General features: G+C 36.5%; 1 protein-coding gene across 2 annotated transcripts in view; it reads left to right on the top strand.

Moving 5' to 3' along the window:
• The window catches only part of LOC106871221 (spondin-1), a 70,328-nt gene that overhangs the window by 1,186 nt on the left and 58,111 nt on the right, over nucleotides 1-11,031 (top strand). The window lies entirely within an intron of this gene.

Raw genomic sequence — 11,031 nt, 5'->3', positions numbered from 1 at the left:
ATATATTTGTTTATAACTATTATTTAGATGAACGCTTGAATTTACAAACTACTTTTTAAAGAAATATTTAAATACGCGAAGTACAGAGTACAGATTTTTTAGGGGTTTAGGGGATTTTATTTTGTTTTATTTTTGTTTTCTTTTAAGCTGAAATTCACAACTTTGAATTATAAACGTTAGATTCAACTTCCTCATCTCTTCTCTCTTTCTTTCTTTCTTTCTTTCTTTCACTCCTCTCTCTCTCTCTCTCTTTATGTGTGCGTGTGTCTACATATATTGAGATATGTTGATAGACGGCCACATATAAGTTAGACAGACAAACAGACAAACAGATAGACAGACAGACAGATAGATGCAATACAAGCATGAAAAGATGGATAAGTAGATAGACAAATAGAAAAAGAGAGAGAGAGAGATGGATCGATCGATCGACAGACGGGCAGATAGATAGATAGATAGATAGATAGATAGATAGATAGATAGATAGATAGATAGATAGACAAATGTTTCGTTTTGTAAGAAGTGTGCTTAATCATGTTGTGTGTGTGTGTGTGTGTATTGCGTCTTTGTAATCGGCAAGTGCATGTATTGTGATATACATGCGTGCGGTTAAAGTGTGTGTGTGTTTGGGTTAGCATAAATCTACGCCTCTGTCTCATATTGACAGTCACACACACACACACATTATACGTATAGTATATCATATAGAATGTCACACACACACACACACACACACACACACGTCAATGTCACAGACAAACACACACACATACATAGACAGACAGACAGACAAATACAATCAACAAAATGTTGACCTTTAAGAAACTACAATTTATGGAGTATGTTAGCTCAGTGTGTGTGTGTGTGTAGTAAGGCGTGATGTGCAAATCGTGTGTGTGTGTGTATTCTTTTACTTGTTTTAGTCAATTGACTTCGGCCATGCTGGGGCACCGCCTTTAGTCGAACGAATCGCGTCTAGGACTTATTCTTTGTCGAACCGCTAAGTTTCCGGGACGTAAACACACCAACATCGGTTGTCAAACGATGGCGGTGGGGGTGGGGGGACAAACACAGACAGAAACACATACATATTTATATATATATACATACATACATACATACATACTTATATACATATATATATATATATATATATATATATATATATATATATATATATATATATATATATATATATATATATACGACGGGCTTCTTTCAGTTTCCGTCAACCAAATCCATTCACAAGGCTTTATTCGGCCCGAGGCTGTAGTGGAAGACACTTGCCCAAGATGCTACGCAGTGGGACTGATCCCGGAACCATGTGATTGCAAAGCCTCTTACCACACAGCCACTCCTGCGTATATATATATATATATATATATATATATATATATATATATATATATATATATATATATATATATATATAATTAAGGTACTCAGAAACCTGGATGTTTGTACATTTACAGATTTTTATTAATGTCACATATTAAATGAAGCGCTTTTCACCTGGTCGTGTAGGTTTTTCAAATATATACACCAGATGTGCCATCAAAACTCTTGATTGGACCATGTCAGGTGGGGGAGAAGAGCCATGCGAGGAACGTGAAAATCACGGTGGTGCACCAGCATGACCGCAGCCACTTGGCTGAAACACATAAATAAATAAATAAATAAATAAATAAATAAATAAATATATACATATATATATATATATATATATATATATATATATATATATATATATATATATATATATATACATATAGATAGATATATATATATATATATAGATAGATAGATAGATAGATAGATAGATAGATAGATAGATAGATAGATATTCCTTGTATGTATCACATTCAAAGACGTTAGTACACACACACACACACACACACACACACACACACACACACACACACAGAACAATGAATGGATCGACAGGTTCGCTGGACAAAAGAACATTTTTTGTTCTGTTCTTCTTGTTACTTTCACTGTTGTTGTTGCTGTTGTTGTCGACGCCGCTATTTTTGCTGTTGCAGGTCGTACTATTGTAGCAGTTGTTGTTGTTACTTCTGCAACTGCTGATGTTGCTGTTTTGTATTAGAATTACTTGAGGCGGTAGAGCAACGGTGACGCGTCGAAGAAGTTCGGCCTACGGTCAAAGGAGGCCAGGACTCGATTGTCAGGCGTGCCTTTCTTGCTCGGAGAGGGTTTATCGCAAGAGGATAGAAGTCCTTAAGGCCCGCGGGTCACCGGCAAGGACATTCTGACCTGTACCTGCTGAAGCAAGTCGTCTCGGTGTGTTTTTATACAAAGCAAAATGTGACAAAGCCGCCAAAACTAACAGGAAGATTGTACGGGGGACAAGAACATTGATCTCTCCCCCCCCTCTCTCTCTCTCTCTCTCTCTATATATATATATATATATATATATATATATATATATATATATATATATATATATCCCTATCTGAACTGAGATAGGGTTAATATGGTTCTCATTATTTGATTTTTTATTAAAGGGGTGAGCTGGTAGAATCGTTAACGCGCCGGGCGAAATGATTAGCAGCATTTCGTCCGTCTCTGCGTTCTGAGTTCAAATTCTGCCGAGGTCGACTTTACTTTTTATCCTTTCGGGGTCGATAAATTAAGTACCAATTAAGCGCTGGGATCGATGTAAGCGATGCGCCCCTCCCCTAATTTCAGGTGTTGCACCTGTAGTGGAGAGGATCGTCACCTCACAAATTGGTGTCTGTCCATGTGAGGTCCCCTTCAATAATGCCCCAATGGCTAATTTTATTATTACACTATTATTGTTTTCAGTCCTGTTTGTTTCTTTGTTTGTCCGTAGACAAGATATCTCAAGAACCGCTGGATGGATCCAGATGAAACTTTCAGGGATGTTTGGCATCGTGACTGGTACGAACTGATGAGATTTTGAGATCGATCCGATACCGGACAAGGATTCTGGATTATTTTTTCTGTTTTTTTACTTTATTTTTTAGAGCGGTCAAGTTCATTTTTAGTATTCTTGTTTGTGAGAGCATTCGAGTTTATTTCAGATATTCTCATTTTAAAAATCATCTCCGTCTAACCGTTGAGAGGACATTGGTGCTGTCTTGGCGGAGGTATGGACTCCCTGAGCGCTCTTTTTATTATTATTATTATTATTATTATTATTATTATTATTATTATTATTATTATTATTATTACTATTACTATTACGGAATTTGAACTCTGAACATGAAGACGGACGAAATGCCGCTAAGCATATTGTCCGGCGTGCTAACGATTCAGCCAGCTCGCCGCCTTATGTATGTTTTATTAAAAGCCCTCACTATTCACCAATCAGGTCCCTGTATAGGTCCAAAATCCGCGCTGGTTTGGTGATTTTACTTTGAGAAATATATAAGATCTGAGTTCACGAAAGTTCACGAACGATAGAGCGAGGGTGACCCCCGCATCCATATCCACCAGCCAGTGGTGTTTTAAGGGTATGGACAGACTGGACAATGGCCCCGGTGAGGTGGGGTGGGAGAGAAGAACCAAGGGTTTAGGGGTACAATTACCTGCCTTATGTATGTCTTTGCTTTGCTGTCAGTAAACAAATACGGCAGGGCCCCAGTGCACTGCTTTCAATGGGAGCCTTTAAAGCAGTTAAGACAGCCCTCACCCCGAACCCGACCCTGCGCGCCCCTATTTTGATAGCAGGATAGATATCAAGTGTTCCTTTGACACATATACATGGATATATATATATAATATATATACAGATGTATATATATATATATACATATATGTAGATATATATATATATATATATATATATATATATATATATATATATATATATATATATATATGTATATATGTATATATATATATATATATATATATATATATATATATATATATATGTACATATACACACACACACACACACATATATATATATAATATATATATATATATATATATATATATATATATATATATATATATATATATATATATATATATATATATGTCCTGGCAGTATAGACTGGCTTATCAGGAACAACAAGTGTTTGTAGACTAAGGTAGTAAATGTTTGCTGAGAAGTTCAACTATAGGGCCCTGATTATACACACGTACACACAAAACATATACATACATAAACACACACACTGGGGCATACACATACACACAAGTATAACCTGGCTAGTTTGGTGGCTGGTTGGTGGGTAGGTGGGTGGACGTTTAGGTCTGGGTGAGCAAATGGTTAGGTGGTGGGGTGTGTAGTTTGTGAGGGTTCAATCTGGAATATTCAGGGTGGAATGTATTGAAACGGGTGGTATTCCGAATGGTGGACACTTCATTATTGAGCGGAATAATTCATAACCTGTTAGAATGAAGTCTGAGGTCGGATGGCAAATATCAAACAGAGAGAGGGAGAGAGATTGACACATGTATATACGCATACGTGTATAAATATATACAGGTATGCATTTGTCTTATATTATGTATGTATGCGTCTGTGTATGTGAGTATGTCTGAATAAATAAATATTCATAACTGTGTGCCTGCGAGTCCGTGTGCACGTCAATCTGTGGGGGAGGACTGAATGCATGTCGGTGCGCATATATGCATTATGTATGTATGTATATATTATGTATATATGTGTAAATATATGCGTGTATATCTATATAAGTATATACATGTATGTAAATGTATATATATACGTATATATGTATGTATATATATAAATATATACATATATATATATATAAACATATATATGTATATATGCACGCACACATATATACATAAATATGTATATACATATACATAATATATGCATATATATATATAATGCATAGTTGCGCACACACATTTATGTAGGTGTGTATTTGTATGTAAGTGGGTGTGTGTGTGCGCGCGTGTGGGTGTGTGCCTGCGCGCGGTTGTAGGAGTTTTGGGGAAGTGATCAACTTCCTTCAGAATCTCTATAGTCCAGTTACTATAGCAACTGTAATGGTGACATTTATCAGGTCAAGTTGCAATGACCTGGACATTTGACCTCTCACCTTCCCACCACTTCCTTCCTCTCTCTCTCTCTCTCTCTCTCTCTCTCTCTCTCTCTCTCTCTCTCTCTTTCTCCCCTCGTGAAAACGCCCTAAATTTTACTCGTGTATTTACTTTCATTCCTCAAATGTCGGTGGGGCATGAACATCACATACTCTCACATTTTGCTCTCTCTTACCCCTCCCCCCGTAGATATTAAGTCCGTATTCCTATATAGAACGACACTTGTAAGTCTAGCCTTTGCTCGTCTTGTATCTTTACATCAGTCATGGGCAAGCTGTGGCCCGCGAGACGTTCGGAATGGCACGTACTGAAAAATTACCTTTAATTTTCTGAGTAGTGTGGTCTGCCTGATGATGTGCCATGTCTTATGCAGCCCACTTCTCGACAAAGGTTATTCATGCATGGCTTATATGCTCGCTCCTTCTGCAAGAAGCAACGAACAAACTTCCCTCAAATCACATTACACCGTCTTAAAAATGGAAAGGACACGGTAATGTTGTGCTGGGGATTTTCGAGAGAAAAGAAAACGGCGTAGTGTACCAAGTTATAATAAAAGGACAACTGGAACGGAGCTAATCTGAAACAGAACAACAACGACGACGATGATGACGACAACAACAACAACAAAAACAACAGGGGACCCTTGTACGGTCGTCTGACTTTGTTAGAAATAGCAACCAAAGTCTCTTGAAGATACACCATACACTCTTCAAATAGAAGGAATACATTGGATAGTCTAGTCCTAAATGCGTAACATGCGAGAGATGAGCAAAATGGTCGTAGCTGAAATGCCTTATACGTCTGTTTCAGCAAGGCTGACCTAGAGCTAAACTACGGCAATAATAATGGTTTCTCTTTGAATAAAAGGACAGTAGTTTTGAGGGGAGGGAGCAGGTTGACACCATCAACTCCATTATTCGATTGGTACTTTATTTTTACCAACCACGAAAGGATGAAAGGCAAAGTAGATCCCGTTAGAATTCGAACACAGAACGTAGACAGCCGGAAGAAACCTCTAAGCCAGCTCACCGCCATTAATAATGTTTCAAACTTTGGTACAAAGCCAGCAAATTTAGGGGGACACAGCTAGAACACCTTTGATCTACTCGATCGGGGTTGGCCTGGGGTTAAACAACAGCCACAACAAAATTTCGATAATTTCTCGTGTTTAATTAAAGTTGTTTTATGAACGCGAGGAACTTCACGGGAATTTGAACCTCTGTGTTGTTTCTGAGAGTTCCTGTAGATTCTTCATTTATACTCCCACCAGGTGTCGCCAAACTTCATTAACCAAACCACCAGATGTCGCCCTATAAACAGCATTATGCTGCAAGGTGTCGCCCTAAAGACAGTCAAATGCCACCGGGTGTCAGCGTTAATATGAAGAAAATCTCTGTCTCTCTGCTGTCGCCATCATTCGTATTTGTGATGCACCCTGTACATGGGTGGCGTCGGGCACTTAAGAACTGTTGCACACTGTTTAATATCAAAGGGTCAGATATGGATGGGGTGAGAAAAGGAAGGTGAGATTCTGATTCACAAATAAAGATTGTGTTGTGTGTGTGTGTAATACATACACACAGACATACATATGCATACATACAGCTGGACATATATATGTATATACTTATATATGTATACACACACACCCACATATATAAGCATGTATATGCACATACATGTATACATATATTTATTTATATATACACATGCACATAGATGTTATTTTAGAAATAACATAAGGTATACATGCCTGTGGAGAGCATGGTGTCAGTATGTGAGTGAGTGTGTGAGTATATATATATATATATATATATATATATATATACATACATACATACATACATACATACATACATACATACATACAGATATGCACACACACACACACACACATATACACACACACATATACATACATACAGATATATGCACGGATATATGTATATATATATATATATACATATATATATATATATACATATATGGAAAAAAGAGTACTCAAATACCAGAGGTAGAGTAATATGCTTTATTTAAAAGCAGCAGAAATATACCAAAAGCTGTTACTCAGAGTTTCACGTTCCCATTCGTCTGACAACTGTCCGAAAACGGAAACATGAAACTCTGAGTAACAGCTTTTGTTATATTTCTGCTGCTTTTAAAGGCGGTGCTCCAGCATGGCTGCAATCAAATGACGGAAACAAATAAAGAATAAAGATATATATATAAAGGAATAAAAGAATATAGTGAAGAAACAAGAATAAACGCCTCAAAACCTAACTACACGACGCGTTTCAAAAGTATGGTTATTTTTTTAACAATGCGTAATACATTATATATTACGTAAGTATCCATTATTGCGTAACCATACCATTTCATCAGGAGATATTCAACCTTCAATCGACGAAATACACTTAATGTATTTATAGATTGATTGATTGATTGATCGATTGATTGATTGATTGATTTCAGCCCGTTGACATAAAATTATACCGCTCACTGCATACTTGATCCACACGTGCATTTCGGATTTCAGCCCGTCATCCTGTTGTCTCGGTCATCCGTTCTCTACATTCAAGAGATAATAGAATGAATGCGATGCCAGCAATCTACTAATTTAGACTTTAAATATGTCCGTTTTTTCTTCGCCAACCAGTCAATATTTTTGAATGTTGACTTAATGATTTCTCTGTCACTACTTCGGAATGTACGGACGTAAACATACCAACACCGGTGGTCATGCGATAATGGGAAGACAGAGACACAAACATACACGTACCCACGCGCACCCACACACGTATATACACACACACATACATACATGCACACATACACGCACACATACATACATACATACATACATACATACATACACACACATACACACATACACACATATACATACATACACACATGCATACATAATGGATACACACACACGCATACATACATACAATACCATACATACATACATACTATACCATACATACATACACACATACAGACAGGCTTCTTTCAATTTCCATCTACCAAATCCAGTCACAAAGCTTTCGTTGGCCCGAAGCTATAACAGAAGACACTTGCCTAAGGCGCCACGCAGTGGGACTGAACCCGGAACTCAGCGGTTCAAAAGCAAACCGCGTCTGCGCCTAGTGTATATAACTTATTTGTATAAACATTTTAATTGTACATGTAATGTATAAGTGTATATAATATTTCGGAATACATCCATTTAGCTGTGCGGGACTCCCATCCACCCCTCCCACTACCCTTCCACCCCACTCACCCTGGTTTCTGCTGCTGTCTTTGATTCTGCAGATGTTCAGGCTGGGATCGGTTTCAGTCTGGGGGGGGGGGCAGAGAAGCTGCCTACATATCACACTGGTACCACCCCTCCTTCTCCTCACTAATTTACATAATTTATTAATGCTTAAAATTATATGATATAGATGTGTGCATAATGTTTAGAGTTTACCGTATCAAGTATGCTAACCCCGATGTGTCTATGTGTATATATGTGTGTGTGTGCGATGTGTTTGTGCATGTGTGTGTGTGTGCGTGTGTGTGTGTGTGTGTATACTATTTACGTGTAATAATATATTTATCTGTATAATTTATTAGTATATATAATTGATATGTTTATATAATTTAGCTGTGTGTATATTTTAGTTGTATATATAATTCTCTTCTGGATGCGACTTAGTTACACACACACATGCACACACATTCACACATACATACACACACGCACACATACAGACGCTCGCACAGATACATACAGATGTATATGCGTGTGTGTGTGTGTGTGTCTGGCAGAGCCTACAGATAACTTTAGGAATGTAAGCTAGACACCCCCCCCCCCCGAACTGGACGCCAGTTACTATCATGAAAAGCACTACGCGCCCCTCGTAGATTTCGGAAATTAGGGCCCAATGATAAGATATCGTAGTGTGCAAGGACCTACAGTTTTTCAATGCTTTGCCCTCAAATTTAAGCGATCTTCAAGGTGCTGATATGCGTATTTCAAAAAAGGGACAAACGTCTCTTCATCTGGGGTCCCAGACTAACTTATGTAGCGGCAAGAAACACAAATCAGGGCAACGATATCCGACTCCCTCATTTCACGAAAAACTAGATAGGGCTGTGGAAATACAATGAAATAATATTAATGGCGGTGTCCCAGCATGGCTCCTGCCAATGGCTGCTGTGAGGGAAAAAAGTATACATATATATATATATATATATATATATATAATATATATATATATATATATATATATATATATATATATATATATATATATATATATATATATATATATATATATATATATATATATATATATATATATATATATATATATATATATATATATATATATATATATATATATATATATATATATATATATATATATATATATATATATATATATATATATATATATATATATATATATATATATATATATATATATATATATATATATATATATATATATATATATATATATAGTGAAGGCGCATGGCTCAGTGGTTAGAGCGTCGAGCTTGCGATCGTGAGGTTGTGAATTCGATTCCCAGACCGGGCTGCGTGTCGTGTTCTTGAGCAAGACACTCTATTTCACGTTGCTCCAGTTCACTCAGCTGACTACAACACTAACGGCATTAAAAACACTTTTATAGAACTAAAAGATTTTATCATCATACACGACATTTGCATAACTATAATTGAGGAAACATTCTTGCTCCCCAAGCAGTAGAACTCACAATATCCCAAATTATACGCAAATCAGATCAGACAGATCCTTTATCAACGGGGTGGTCTTATAACACATAAAATACCGCATTGAATATATATGTGTATCACAGATGACATTCGTGAGTTCATAGAAAACGACACAATGCGAGAAATGCAGGCTTTCAAAATAAAAAACACTAACAATACAAAGTACTTTTAATATAATAAATATGTGTGTATGTGTAACATGAAATACATATATATATATATATATATATATATACATATATACATATACATATATATATATATATATACATATATATATATATATATATATATATATATATATATATATATATATATATATATATATATATATATATATATATATATATATACACACACACACACCTATCGCCAATGACCTTATAAAAACCATAGAAAATCTCAACACAATACCCCAAAACTACACACAACAGAAATCAAACAACTATACAAACAAAATATATAACAAAAAATAAACCAAAACAACCCAAAACGGAAACATTTATATCCAACATAAACCGCAAAACCAACAATGAAGAAATTGGGAGCGGGATTAGCATCGTTGACAACAACAACAGCAGTAATATTGGTATCAAATTTTGGCTCGAGGCCAGCAATTTGGGCTGGGATTTAAGTCGATTACACCGACCCCAGTACAGGACCGGTACTTATTTTATCGATCCTCAAAGAATGAAAGGCAAGGTCAGATTGTAAAGAGGGCGAAATGCCGCTGAGGGTTTTGCCCGCCAACGAATCTGCCGGTTCACCGCCTTAACAACGTCTTTTATATTGTGTATTATGTTACAATAACAACTTCAAGTGACACACACACACACACACACATTGTAACAACTAGGAAACGATCTTGACAGATATTTCTCGAAAAGCAGACACATCCTTACTCTAACACTACGCTAAAAAGTCAGGAAAGCAAAGATTGGAACACGGCTGCTGCCTTTCCAATTCTGTAACGTCTATCCAGTTCCACATCGCCAGCGTTGCTTACAACACACATCTCATCATTTTCAAATTACAAAACGGATTCAGACCACTACATCCCATTCGCACACAGCACTACTTATAAACCTAACATTAAAAAAAATAAATGATGGCTTCATCGTCAAAAAACCTCCTTCTCTATCAACGTAACTGCAAAGCCAAGCTTCGAACCC

Source organism: Octopus bimaculoides, chromosome 15, assembly GCF_046866305.1.
Source record: "Octopus bimaculoides isolate indiv1 chromosome 15, ASM4686630v1, whole genome shotgun sequence".
Taxonomy (NCBI): domain Eukaryota; kingdom Metazoa; phylum Mollusca; class Cephalopoda; order Octopoda; family Octopodidae; genus Octopus; species Octopus bimaculoides.
The sequence above is the reverse complement of the archived record's forward strand: the minus strand, read 5'-3'. Positions and strand labels throughout refer to the sequence as shown.